This window comes from Mustela nigripes, chromosome 3 (assembly GCF_022355385.1).
Source record: "Mustela nigripes isolate SB6536 chromosome 3, MUSNIG.SB6536, whole genome shotgun sequence".
NCBI lineage: Eukaryota > Metazoa > Chordata > Mammalia > Carnivora > Mustelidae > Mustela > Mustela nigripes.
The window spans coordinates 110,357,876-110,367,905 of NC_081559.1; the positions used below are offsets into that span (position 1 = coordinate 110,357,876).

Sequence of the window (10,030 nt, forward strand, 5' to 3'; positions counted from 1 at the left end):
CATTCCAATCCCAAAATAAAAATGTATACAGTGAAACAGGCCTACCCTCTACTCCCCAAATGTCTTTTGTAAGCCCACAACAAATACCCATTGCCATGGGTATGTGCTTATCAAGGTCTTTTGGCCCAATCCTCTGAAAACCGAGTCTTTGCTTCCAAGTTTTTTGTTAGTCTATTTTTTGCCCTAACTGTTATCAATTCCATAAGGCAACAACAACTAACATCGATGCTTATAAAATTTTTTTTTAACAAATGTGTCCTGGGTATCAGGCTCAACACTAGGGGAATTGTGAGTTAGGTGAGTTAAAGGCAATCCCTTTGTAATGGTCCCTCAGGAAGCCACAGGACAAGTTAATGAAAGAAGGAAAGATAAAGGAAGGAAGGAAGGAAGGAAGGAAGGAAGGAAGGAAGGAAGGAAAGAAGGGAAAGAACACAGTGTAAAGTGGCAAATCAATCAACAGGAAAGGACCCAGAGATGACCAGATATTGGGATTATCAATTAGAGTATTCAAAATAACTATGATTGATATATTATGGGTTATAATAGGAGAGATTGAACATACAGGGGTTTTTTATAAAACATTAGAAACTAGAGAAAGGAACCAAGTGAAAATGATAGAAATATAAAAACCTGATGTCAAAGAACAATGGTATCTGCCTTCAGTTCCTCCGTAGAACTGGAACTAAACTGCACACTGCTAAAAAACCCATGGGTTGAAGTACAAGTCACAAGGAGAATCAGATAATATTTTAAAAATTTTATTGGAAATGAAAATAATATGGGGCAACTGGGTGGTGCCGTTGGTTAAGCATCTACTTCAGCTCAGATCATGATACCGGGGTTCTGGGATGGAGCTCCATGTAGAGCTCCCTGCTGAGGGAGCCTGCTTCTCCCTCTTCTTTTGCCCCTCTCTCCTGTTCATGCTTTCTCTCTCTTTCTCTCTCTCTCTCAAATAAATGAACCCTTAAAAAAATAAAAATAACATACCAAAATTTGTGTGATATGGCTAATGAACAGGAAAGTAATACTGTTTTTGTTTGTTTGTTTTAGCAAAGTAATACTGTTAAATGCTGATATTAAAATACGTCTCATGTGATGTGTGCCTGGGTGCCTCACTTGGTTAAGCGTCTGCCTTCAGCTCAGATCATGATCCCAGGGTCCTGGGATCCAGCTCCCTCTTTAGCAGGAAGCCTGCTTCTCTCTCTGCCCACTCCCCCTGTTTGTATTTCCTCTCACACTGTCTCTCTCTGTCAAGTAAATAAATAAAATCTTAAAAAACAAACAAACAAAAAAACAAACCTTCCGTTGGGGTGCCTGGGTGGCTCAGTGGGTTAAGCCTCTGCCTTCAGCTTAGGTCATAATCTCAGGGTCCTGGGATCAAGCCCCACTCAGGTCTCTGTTCAGCAGGGAACCTGCTACTCCCTTTCCCCACCATGCTTGCCTCTCTGCCAACCTGTGATCTCTGTCAAATAAATAAATAAAATCTTTAAATAATATATGTATTGAAGTGATATTAATTTTCATCTTAAGGAACTAGAAAGAGAAGACCAAATGAAACTCAAGTCAACCAAAAAAAAGATATAATAAAGCAAAAGTAGAAGCAATAATCTTTAAAAGAGAAAAACAAACAATAAAATGAATGAAACAATGCTAATTACTAAGAAGGATGAATATAATCACTAAGCTCTAATGATATGTCTTAAGAAAAAAAGAATGTAAAAATAAACAATATTAGCAAGAAAGAAGGGGACATCCAGAAGGTCATCCTAATATTAATAGGTTAATGAGGGAATATTATTAACAACTTGGTGTTCATAAATTCAGAAATCTGGATGAAATGGACAAATTTCTTGAATGACACAAGTTACCAAAGATTGCTCAAGAAGACATATATTACTAGAATCACGTTTCTATATATAGAATACAATTCTATATTTATAGAATTCATTATAATGTGATACTATACTTATTAAGGAAATTGAATTTTAAGTCAATAGCTTTCCACCACCAACAACCAAAAACCAAAACATGCAACAAAAAAAATTTCAAGCCCAGATACATCACTAGTAAATTTTACTGAAGAAAACATTAACAGTATAGAAGCCTCTAGAGTAGAAGGTAAAGAACACATCCTTCATGAATAGAGACATAAAAATACTCAAAAAATACTACAGATAGAATCCAGAAATGTATAATACATCAGGGCATTATCTCGGGCATGCAGGAACGCATTTTCACATATGAAAACAAATCAGTTTACTTTGCCATTTAAGAAGATGAAGAAAAAAAATACAGCCACCTCAATAGAAACAGACAATACCTCTGACATAATTCAGTAATTCCTTTATGACAAAAATGCCTTCACAAACTAATAATAAAAGGAAACTTTCTCAACCTGATGATGAACATCTGCAAAAGAAAAAAAAAAAGCAGCAACAAAACTACAGCTAAATCATGCTTCATGACAAATGAATAAATGCTTCCCTCTTATATCAGGATGAAAAGCAGTGTTCTCTCACTGTTCCTAATGAAAATCACAATGGTGGCCCTAGCCAGTGCAATAGGGCAAAAAAGGAAGTGAAAGAAAGAAGGTAGGAAGAAAAGAAGGAAGGATGGAAAGAGTGAAAGAAAGAGAGAGAAAGAAAGAAGGAAAGAAAGAAAGAAAGAAAGAAAAAGGGAAAAGTAAAAGTGACTTAACTCACAACATGATGTTCTACATAGAAATAGCTTAAAAAATCTACAAGAAAACCTACTAGTGCCCATAAATGAATTCTGATATAATGAGGTATAATAGAAGTATGGAAAAAATCCATCTTATTTCACATTTACGTAACTGTAATTAGAAACTGAAATAGTACCAAGTACATTTGTAGCAAAAAAATTTAGAATATTATTCACACTTAAATACATTTGCACAATATACTTAAGATTTATATAATAAAACACTGAAAACATTGACATCAAAGGCATAGATAAGTGGAGAAATGTACTGTACTCATAAATTGAGTTAAAATGCTTAATATATCATTTCTCCTCAGATTTATTTAAACTTTCAATTCACTTCTAATTAAAAATCCAAGCAAGGTAAGTGAAAAAAGTCAAGCAGAGAAAGACAATTATCAGATGGTTTAACTCATATATGGAACGTAAGGAATAGAATGGAGGACCATAGGGGAAGGGAGGGAAAACTAAGTGGGAAGAAATGAGAGAAGGAGACAAACAATGAGAGACTCTGGACTCTGGGATACAGACTGAGGGTTACAGAAGTGGGGCAGGAGGAGGTAACCAGGTGATGGGTAGTAAGGAGGGCATGTGTGGTGATGAGCACTGGATGTTATAGGCAACTAATGAATCATTGAAACTACATCAAAAATTAATGATGTACAATGTTGGAGAATTGAACATAATAATAAAAAATATTTAAGATTCCAAGCAAGTTATTTTGTTTATTTGCTTGTTTGCTTTGTAGAGATCAACAAGCTGGTATCAAAATGTATATGGAGGTGGCTCATTCCAGATGGTGCAGCTTAACCAGATGCCTGACAAAAACTCTTCAGCAAAAAGCCCTTGTCAGTTTAAAAAAGGGAAGCTTATCTAACACATGGAATGAAAAGTATAGCTCTTTACAAAACAAAAAGAAAACAAAACAAAAAACCCACCTGTTTGGAAAGCAGGCATATGGGCTCCGCTGTGGCGCTGTGGAGATGCCTTTCAGAAATTCAAAATGAGGTTGACTCTTTTCCAATGAAAATGACAGACAGATAAAAAATGGTAACCCAAAAGAAACAGGAAAGTTGCAATGGTCCCACCAAACTTTACAGTGGACAATCACACCAGATAAGAAAGCCTCACAGAAGATTGGTTTCCAATTACATAACCAACTCAAGCTTCCCAAAGCACATAAATGGTGCATATATGAATGGTTCTATTCAACTATAGATAAACAACTGTTTGAAGGCTATGATGACTTCTGTGTCTTTCTGAAGGAATCCTTTCCTAATTTAAAAACAAGAAAGTTACAAGGGTAGAATGGGGAATAATCAGGTGACTTATGGGAAAACATGGAGACTTTCTTGTTCATGTTTTGAGGAAGAGAGACCAGCGTTAAAACAGAAACGACAGAAAATATGACTCTTACAAAAAAGGCAAGTTGCAGATGGTTCCCAGTTCGAAGATCTCCCAGATGAAATTCCTTTGCCCCTGTTTATTGGAACCAAAGTTATAGTTCGATTACGTGGTGTTCATGATGGTCTCTTCATAGTTGCTGTGGATACTTTTAATCCTCCTTATAGAGTAACTTTTGATAGGTAGGGCTTGGCAACCATACCATACCTGACTATGAAGTTCTTAGTAATGAGCTGCATGAGACGATGCCAGTTGCTGTCTTTGACAAAATCAGGGGCCTTCTTGATTCTTTATGACTCCACCATGGTTACATTGCATTCCTCCCCTCCAGTCACCAATTAGGGATAATGATCCTGTACTAGCACAGTCACCTTGGAGAAGTAAGATTCCTGGCTCTGACACTGAAATGCTAGGTCATTTTCCAGTACAATTCCTCATCCAAGTGAACACTTTGTCAAAAGTTCTCATGATTAAAAAGGGACATATCAAAAAATTAAGAGCAATGAACACAGAAGCAAAAAAATTGAAATCCTATTGCATGCCCATTGGCATTGAATTTCGGCAGAATTATGCAACCATCATTCTGGAGCTTGAGCAACTCAACAAGGACCTCGACAAAGTTTGCATGAAGTGCAGCACTGCTATGAGCCTGCTCCATCCAGACCAGGGCCGGCAGCCTAAGGACGAACCCACAGATGACAGGCGCAGACAGCCGTTTCTGGGGTCTACAAGCCCAGACAAGAGCCTCCTGTGGGGAGCTATGTCCTAAGGGTTTTAGTGCCAGCAGGTCAGCTCCTCTACCTGCAGGCTCTGGAAAAAAGCACCCTCCAGAGGCAGGAAGTTACTTGTGGAGGAATCAATCAGAACAGCCAAGGGAGATGCAGCTTTGACAAGTATGTGAAATGGATATCTGCTGGTGATGTTGCTCTAGAGATCATATTATAATCATAAATATTTTAATTTATCATAATTTATAAAACAAACCTTGGTTTTTTTGTCTGTTGAAAGAAAAGAAAGGAGCAGGAGAAAAATTAATTACTTGCAAAGCACTGCATTTCTGCAAGTGGATTTAGCCTGAGTTTTCCCATCAATTCACGGCAAAAGGTACGATTGTTATGAGACTTATTTAAAAAGACTGGTAACACATTATTTTCACATTTTGTTTATTTGCACAACTTTTGAACCGGATGACTGGTTAAAATCCAAACGTGCACATTTTATAAGTCAAAAGATTTTATAGGAAAAACACATGTAATAACCAGTGCTGTGAAATGCAGAAAACAAGGTTTATATTTGGTTGTGGGGTTTTTTTGTTGTTTTCTTGGTTTTTTAAAGAAAAAAAAAACCCTGCCTGAAATGTTAATCTTGTAAAAAGTGTGTATTTGGGATTTTCTTTGTTTTAATATAGGATATTATAAAGTCAAACTACATTAAAATTGTTCTCATCAGGGATCCTGCTTCCCCCCTCCCCCACTGCCTCTTTGCCTACTTGTGTTATCTGTATGTCAAAAAACAAACAAGTAAACAAACAAACAAAAAACTAAAATGAGATTATTTTCCATTTGAAATTTTTGTATAGTTTAAAAATGCTTCCATATTCTTTGTTGGTACTATGTCACTATAGAACTTAAGTGCAGGGTTTACACTTAGCTAAATTGTTATGTGAACACATAACTCCTTTATTCTTAGTATTCGTAATTTAAATAAATTGATCTTTGGAAAGTAAAAAAAATGTATATAGAGAAGCAAAGGAACTAGAGTAGCCATTAGAAAAAGAAAAAGGAGAAAAACAGTGTTAGAGGAGAAATCACACTACATAATTTTAAGACTATATTCGAGTGAGTATAGTATTGGCAAAAGTGTAAACTCCCAAGTCAAGAGAATGGAAGAGTCCAAAAATGTGTACATATGTACATATACACATGTATATGATCAGTTAAAGAAGCCAAGGTAGTCAAATAGAGAAGAGAAGGTATTTTCAACAAATAGTGCTGGAGCTATTGGACATCCATAAGCAAAACATAAAACAAAACACAACAAAAACCTGACTCAACTCCTATCTTGCACCACATACAAAAATTAACATAAAGTACATAACAGACATAAAAGTAAATGCAAAAATCTAAGATTTTTTGAGGAACATTTTAAGAAAGATTTTTGCACCCTTGAGTTAAGCGAGGATTTTCTGGATAGGACACCACAGTTATGAATCATAAAGGAAAACATGATAAATTAATCTTCATCCAAGTTACCATTTCTTCCTTCAAAATGTTTTTGTAAATTAAAGGACAAACTATAAACTACTGGAAGAAAATGCAAAACACACCTTTTTGCAAACGAACAGTGCTCAAAATTCATAGTTTTGTGGTTTTGTTTGTTTTTGATAGACAGAGAGAGAGAGCAGGCAACTGAGGAGGTGCAGAGGAAAAGGGAGAGAGAATCCCAAGCAGCCTCCATGGCCAGCAGGCAGTCCAAAGCGCGGTTTGATCTCATGACCCTAAGATCATAACTAAGCCAAAATCAAGGGTCAGTTACTTAAAGTATTTAGCCACCCAGGTATCCTTTCATTTTGTCTTTTTCTTTCTTCTTTTCTTTTCTTTTTTTCCCTTGAGGAGGGAAGAAACTCATAACAATAAGAAAATAAGGTCACAGTTAAAAACAGGGTTTGGACAGCTGCTTCACAAAAGAAGATAAATGGGTGATCCATAAGAACATGCAAAAGTGCTCAACATTACTACTAATAGGGAAATGCCAGTTAGACCTATGATTAGTAGCATCACATGTCTATAAGGTTGGATAAAAATGATGCCATGGCAATATCAGTTGCAGATGAGAGTGTGAAACACCTGCAGTTCTCACATATTTCTGGTGGGAATGAAAACCAATCACTGTGGAAATCAAATTGGTAGTATTTTATAATATTAAGCATACATTTACATCCAAACCAACAATCCTGCCCCTCGGAGAGAAAAAAAAAAAAGTTCACTCACAGATCTTGATGGCAAAGATATAGTGGTTATAATCATAATTACCCCAAACACAAATGCCCTTCAACTGGTGAATGGATTATCTGTGACAATGCTATATGGTAGAATACTGCTCAGCAGAAAGATTAATAAAAACACAAGAAACTACAGATATATGCAGTAACATGGACAAATCTCAATTGTACTATGCAAAGTGAAAAAAGCCAGACTCTAAAAGTTGCATACTATATAATTTCATCTCTATGACATTCTAGAAAAAGTGTAGATAAGTAGTTGCCAGTTTCTGACTTTGGACAGAGGAAAGTGACTGCTAAAGAAAATAGAAAAACTGTCATGTGATGCATATAAGCAATGTCTTGATGATTTGTTGGAAATATTCATGTTGTTGTATACCTAAGGGTATATTCCACTATAAATTCACCTCCATGTTCTTTATTGATTTATTTATTTTTAAAGATTTTATTTATTTATTTTCCAGAGAGAGAAAGCAGAATTAGGGGGAGCAGCAGGCAGAGGGAGAAGCAGGTTTCCCACCAAGCAAGGAGCCTGATGTGGGACTCAATCTCAGGACTCTGGGATTATGACCTGAGCCAAAGACCAAAACTTAACCAACTGAGCCACTCAGGGGTCCACATGTTCTTAATTTAAAACAAGCATACAAAACAAATACCTTTACTAGAAAAGAGCATGGAAAAAACCATGAGTCAAGCAAAAGTGTGATATGTTCTTTGACAGCTTTACAAAATATTTTTCATTGTTGGAAGTGTGGAGTGGTAAACTGGGGCTTTGCTTAAGTAATTCGGAAATATATTTACATATATTTACACAGAGGCTCTCTAGATTGATCTGGTGATCATGAAACTAAGGTTTCAATTCAAGTAGGAATTCAAGCTCAGTGACTCATTTGGTCTACTTTATTTTTATTTCTACTGTAATTTAATGTCTTGATTTTCTTGAAACATCTCTATTTATGCATTATTTAATAATTAAAAATAAAAGTTGTTTTCTATGAAGTATAGGTTTTAGTGCTACACTGAGAGCTTAATATCTTCTTTTTCCCTGATATTGGGGTTTTACAGCTTTATGGGGACCCTATGATAGTTGTCCTCTAGCATTTTTTTGGCTGGCTTTCTGGGGGAGTGGCCCACTGCAAGGTTTTTCAGGAAGTCTTGCTTGGGTTGAGTCCTCCTGTCTGCTATCAAGGGGCTGGGCTCTGAGGAAACCTGTTTTTCAGGCTTTTGTTCACTGGAGGGTTTTTGTTTTTGTTTTCTACCTTTAGCAGCTTTTGTTGGTTCTTCAGAGGTTTAGGGGAAAAAACTGAACCCAGACCTCCATCTCAGAGAGAAGCCTCAATGTGTTCCCCTCTGGGTGGGCCAGACCATATCCCCCTCTGCCACCTCCCACCAGCAGAGCTCATCCCCAGACACCATCTCAAGGGTTGCAGGAGCTCCCGCTTGTCTCTGTACCTCAGTGCTATTAAAACCATGAGCAGAAATATCTGTTCCAAAAAAAAGAAAAAAAGAAATATCTGTTCATCTCCTCTGCCCATTTTCTTGATTGGATTATTTGTTCTTTGGGTGTTGAGTTTGTGTTAATCTCTTTATAGATTTTGGATACTAGTTGCGACGACATTAGATGGAACTAGAGGGTATTATACTTAGTGAAATAAGTCAATCGGAGAAAGACAACTATCATATGATCTCCCTGATATGAGGAAGTGGAGATGCAATGTGGGGGGTTTGGGGGTTAGGAAAAGAATAAGTGAAACAAGGTGGGATCAGGAGGGAGACAAACCATAAAAGACTCTTAGTTTGCTAAGAGTCTCTGAAGGTTGCTGGGGGCCATGGGATCGGGAGAGGGTGGTGCGGTTATGGACATTGGGGAGGGTATGTGCTATAGTGAGTGCTGTAAAGTGTGTAAACCTGGCGATTCACAGACCTGTAGCCCTGGGGCTAATAATACATTATATGTTTATAAAAAACAAAACAAAACAAAACAAAAACAAAACTACGAGCAATATTGGTTCAGAGAGCCCTCTTCCAGTGGCTTCCTTTGCTGGGCTGCTGTCTGAGCAGGTCCAGACCACCGGAGAGATCCCAACCAGGGATACCACGCTGAGATTTTCACATCGACCTGGACTGGAAGTGTTCAGACTCTCACTGATCCTAGAGAGCACCAGCTAGCGCCTGCACGGATCCCTGGCAGAGGAAGACATTGTGTGCAACACAGACCCAGGTCGCACAGTGCAGGGCAGAGTGCAAAAGGCTGTGGTTCTAGAGAGCACTGGCTGGCATGCACCCAGACTCTCTCACGCGCAGGCAGCTGAGGGACCAAGGCCTAGAGGCTTTGCTGCAGTCTCTCTGGCAAAGCGCCAGTTGTCCTGGGTCCGTGGGCTTAAGCCCATGCCCATAAATGCCCAATTCCACCAGTTTCCCCTTAAGATCTTTTGCTCCTTTTAACCTGACTCCAAGTTTATGCTGGGCCCCAATCACAGGGCACTCTCATATTGGGGTATTATTTTCCAATGGGCTGCTTCTGGTGGCTCCCTACCCCTTCTGCTTATCCTCTGATATCAATCCAAAATCAGTCAGATCATTCACACTCTGCTGCTTTAACTCACTGGCATCTCATGCCCCTGTAGAGATCCAGAAGTGTATAATCCTACATCTCGGGCTGATTTCATGGGTGTTCAGAGTGTTCTGGTAGATAATCAGCTCACTTTAGAGGACCTGTTGAAATAATGTCTCCTACTTCCCCACCATCTTGCCCCCCTCACCTTATTTAATTATTAGTAGCATTATGTTTTCCTCTCCAAAGTGTCTCAATTTCAGCAATAATCATACTGTAACCCTGAAAGATATAGGTAGAAGAACAGCATTCTCCCTATGGAGTTTCTAGGAAAAGGTGAGGTTCAGGCT

General features: G+C 37.9%; 1 pseudogene; it reads left to right on the forward strand.

Annotated features, from left to right (window-relative positions):
- The first annotated feature begins 3,511 nt into the window (after window positions 1–3,511).
- On the forward strand, window positions 3,512–4,894 carry LOC132014514 (protein lin-9 homolog; annotated as a pseudogene).
- The last annotated feature ends 5,136 nt before the right edge of the window (window positions 4,895–10,030 follow it).